The sequence below is a fragment of the Neolamprologus brichardi genome, chromosome 8 (genome assembly GCF_056152115.1).
Source record: "Neolamprologus brichardi isolate AB-2024 chromosome 8, ASM5615211v1, whole genome shotgun sequence".
Taxonomy (NCBI): Eukaryota; Metazoa; Chordata; class Actinopteri; order Cichliformes; family Cichlidae; genus Neolamprologus; species Neolamprologus brichardi.
The window spans coordinates 27,597,501-27,601,799 of NC_142111.1; the positions used below are offsets into that span (position 1 = coordinate 27,597,501).

Genomic DNA, 4,299 nt, shown 5'->3' on the forward strand with positions numbered 1-4,299 from the left:
TGTCATCAGGGCTCAGATGGATAAGTTAACATCAGTCAGCCATGCAGAGGTACTGGTGCAGGACACAACAGATGAGTGGAGCCATGGCTACGTCAGTGCAGTTCAAACTGTTACCTGTGCTAACACTGACACCTGCCAGGCCATCAGTTCTTCTTTGACTGAGGTCAGATGACGGCTCTTTATCATCTGGACCTTCTTTGCACCACTAACACATAAGTTACTCAGCCCACAAACAGACCCTGGGCTCTGCGCTCTTTTCAACAAGAGTGCAGTTTTAATTCTAGGTGACTCTTAAACTGCTCGGTGCTACGTTAGCATTAACCAGCTTCTCCTGAATAAAGCTGCACTCACACACAGAGCAGCAGCAGACTGCGTCCTCCACCCCCAACCTAAGGTCCCAGAGGACTCGGACGCTTAAGCTTTGGTCCTGACGCTTCAAACCAGCCTGTTAATCCCCCGCCTCTCCCCGCCCACCATCACAGATCAAATAAGCTGACAACATAAACCCTCACTGGACAGGAAAATAATCAATGGAAAGACTTTCGGGTCAACGTCACTCATCCCTTTGACGTATGCTGAACAGCAGGGATAACTGTTTGGATGCTTGATTGTATGGGTTAATGTTCACAGCTGTGCAGCAGATGTTGGTGTTATCGCAGATTTACTGGGTGGTGTTAAAAGAATCTGACGGAGGAACTGATGATGTTTGTTTGGAGGGAAATCCTGTATTTGATTTGTCTGTATCTGAGAGAACATCCTGTGTTTATGTTGTACTGAAGGAGACACCAGCATCAGTGATGGAGACATTTGTGCACTAACACAAGGCACAGCTGGAGCAGAGTATGGGTGGTAACATCAGATCATGTTCTTGGGGACTTCATGTGTCAGCAGAACATTTAGCATCCATTTAACATTAGCTCTGAGGTGCATCTCCAAGCTCAAGAACAAACTCAGCGTGGAGCTGTTCTTCACTGATGGTCTGGAACAAGTGGAACCACCAAGTCACGGCCATCGGTTTGTTAGAGCAGCACCAACATACTGAGCACGCCGTTAACGACACGCTTCAAAGGTTCAAACAAATCGGATGAGTTGGAATTTAAAGAAAAACTTAAAGATGCTTCAATTTGTGCCTGAAATGACTGAAAAGCTGTCGAGAACAGTAGAGATCAGAGTATTCACTGTGGTTTTCCTGTTCTTTTCCAGGGTTTTGGCCTCACCTGCAAATCCCAGAATTCCCTGCAGTTCCCACCACTGACCTCCGCTCACCTACAGCGCCATCAGCTCACCGTGGATCTGTGGGATTCTGGAGATTCGGCCTCACGGAGATCTGCAGAAACTTCAGACCTCACAGTGTGTGAACTTGAAGTCATCAGTAGCAGATTCTCCATCTCACCTCAGTGCTGACGTGACCCCCACCCGCCAAGCTGACAAAGACTGAGGGTGGTGTCAGCACCTTCCCTGAACCCACAGAGTGTGGCATCACTGGAAAACTGAAGATAGCAGTGATGGAGTAGGGCGCTGGCTGCGGTTCTTCGATGGATGCCATCTTATCCAGGAACGCTCCTCGCTACCCTGCAGGAGTCTCACTGTTGAGTCTGACGACTGAACGTTTAAGGAAAACGACTACAGTGCACTGTATTCAACCCTTAAATGCACACGTATGCTTCTTCATTTTGAGTAAATCAGAGCTTCAGAAGAGCCAATCAGCTTGGTGTTCATGACGACGTCCAGTTACGATGACCCCGTTAGCGTTTCCCACGCCACTAACGAGAAATCCAAACGTGTTTTTAAAAGCTGAGGCTGACACACCTGTGTCCTACAGCGGTAACTAAGGTTACAGACAGCATGTTTTCAAACCCCACCCCCTCCTTCCCTTCGCCTCGCTGTGGCAGGCAGCGTGTCCGTGGACAGGAATCGCCGGGGGCTGAATCTCATACACCTGCCACACATCAGGGCCATGCGTGGACAGGAAACACTTTGTGCTTTGAGTCTGTGATGCTGGTGTGGATGACAACACAAACACCATCACATCCAGTCAGAGGATGATACTGGTGCCCAGTTTGCAGCAGGGGGAACCTTTAAAGGTTGTGTTGCTAATAACAAAAAGGCGTTCAGGAAGCTCCTGAACAGGCAGCCATGTTCTGCAAGCTGCATTTACAGCGCTTAACAAACGTGTCACCTCACCAACAGTGTCACAGCTGTAACCAGCTGTAACGTTAGCCGGCTGTATGTGCAGTCACGTCAATCTGAGTATGTTCAATGTTACAATAGTTTCTGTTTGTATTCACTTTCAAATTTACTGGTTTACAAAAAGAAAGAAATTGGGTTTTAAAAAAAAAGCAAATTTAGTTTATTTGTCAAACAAACGAAAATCAAACGTTATTATTAAACAAGTTTTGACAGATGTTCTTGTTTCATGATCTCTGGTGTAACAGATTTGTTAAGCTCTGTAGCTGCACAGCAACAATAAGCTCTGTCGTCTGTGAAAACAGTTTTAAATTTAAATCTGATTTTATTTGATGCTGTGTTGACAGTTTCCAACATGACACCAGTGTCTGCCATGTCTGCTGTTCCCGTCACGCCACTGAGAATGTTGTAAACATGGCCGGCGACTACGTGTGACTAAGAACCTTTTTGAATTAGCCCGTCTCCATAGTAACATCAAAGCATCACTTTCTTAAATCATCAGACATTTCTACGAGTACATAAACAACCATTTTAACCAGTGAGACTTAAAACAGCTGCTTGTTATCATTCAATGCAAACTGTTGACTGTCACAGTTTCACTTTCAGTTGCACTTCCTCGTTATGTTGTCATACCTGTTGTCTGCTGGGCCACGTTAGAGCCTGCCACGTGGACACAGCCTCACTTCCTGTTACATTTGTAACAGAAATGTGAAAAACTGGTTTGAAAACCTTTCAAAAATTATTTTAATGAATCAACACAGAAACGTAATCATTCGAAGCTTCAGTAAAACTCACGTTTTTAAACAGAGAACTGTGTTTTACACATTAAACAAACCATAAATTAATAAATAATAAGAAATAAAAAACTAGTCATTACCTGATTGTGCTGTAGCACCTGCAGCGCTGCATGCTGGGTCAGATCAGGTGAAAACAGGTGATGCTGCTCAGCGGTCGTAAAAGCTGCGGCTTTCTGACAAAATTAGAAAATGTTATCAAAATAAAATAAAACACACCATTTTAACAGCTTTTGTGTTACATTTACTCCCCTCAGTACAATCTCATTCAAACCTCGACACAGAAATGTCTGCTGGTCTGGTTTACGAACGCAGCGCTAAGGCTAACGTCATAACGTCATAACGTCATAACGTTAACGTTTCCACCATTTGGTGGTTTTCTCACGTTAGTAAAACCTGAACTTAAAAGTAAAAAATAAATACTGTTGTGCTTAAAAGATCATGAATAGTTTAAATGTTCATAGACACACTTTGTAATGATTTTGCAGCACCTGTCCAGCGTCTGCTGGGCCTACCTACGAACACGGCGCGGTGGCTAGCTGAGCCAAGCAGTCCCAGCTTTCACCAAAGTCCAACTTTCCTGATGTTTGCAACAAAAAACAAAAAATCAAAAACAAAAAATCAAATGTAGTTTTGTAAAATGTAGTTAACGCATCCTGTTACCATTTCATCCAAATGAAATGACAAAGAAAAGCTGGAGCTGCGAGTCGAAGATTCTCTTTGATTTGTTGATGAAATCAGTTTCTCGTGTTTTTAGGTCAGTTTAGTGAGACTGTGCACACACAGCCTGACTTTACTGTAGTTCTGTGATCTGTTCAGTAAAAAACTACAAAACTTTAATTAAAATTTTTACTTCTAAATATTCATTTGAGAAAAAAATCTAAATATAAACACTTTCAGTTTCTACAGAGACACTGACGCTGCCAGCTGGGCCAGACTGCAAACGTAATCAGCAGGTTTCCAAAAGTTGATTCTGTTCATCTGGACGTAGCGTTTTCTGGGAGAAACGTTTCGTCACTCATCCAGGTGACTTCTTCAGTCAGAAAACGCTACGTCCAGATGAACAGAATCAACTTTTGGAGATTTATTTTCCTGGATGATTGAGATGCATCAAGACGTTTTAAACCAGCAGGTTATTTTACACATTTAACCTTCAGCAAAACCTGAAAGACGTTAAAAATGTTTAAAACACAAAAGTGCTGTTGTAAATATAAAAACTTGGAATACTTCCACTTTTGTGGGCGGGTTAGATCACATCAGCAGTACTCCTGTAGTAGCACAGTCCGCTGGGATGAGTTACCGCTGCTGCGCTGCCTGC

General features: G+C 43.5%; 1 protein-coding gene across 1 annotated transcript in view; it reads right to left on the minus strand.

The window, feature by feature from the left end:
• ankfn1a (ankyrin repeat and fibronectin type III domain containing 1a) overlaps positions 1–3,160 on the minus strand; it is a 116,885-nt gene extending 113,725 nt beyond the window's left edge. Inside the window, exon 1 of the mRNA XM_087845046.1 lies at positions 3,065–3,160. The gene's annotated coding sequence lies outside the window, so the exon portion shown is untranslated. The remainder of the gene's footprint in view (positions 1–3,064) is intronic.
• Positions 3,161–4,299: the final 1,139 nt, after the last annotated feature.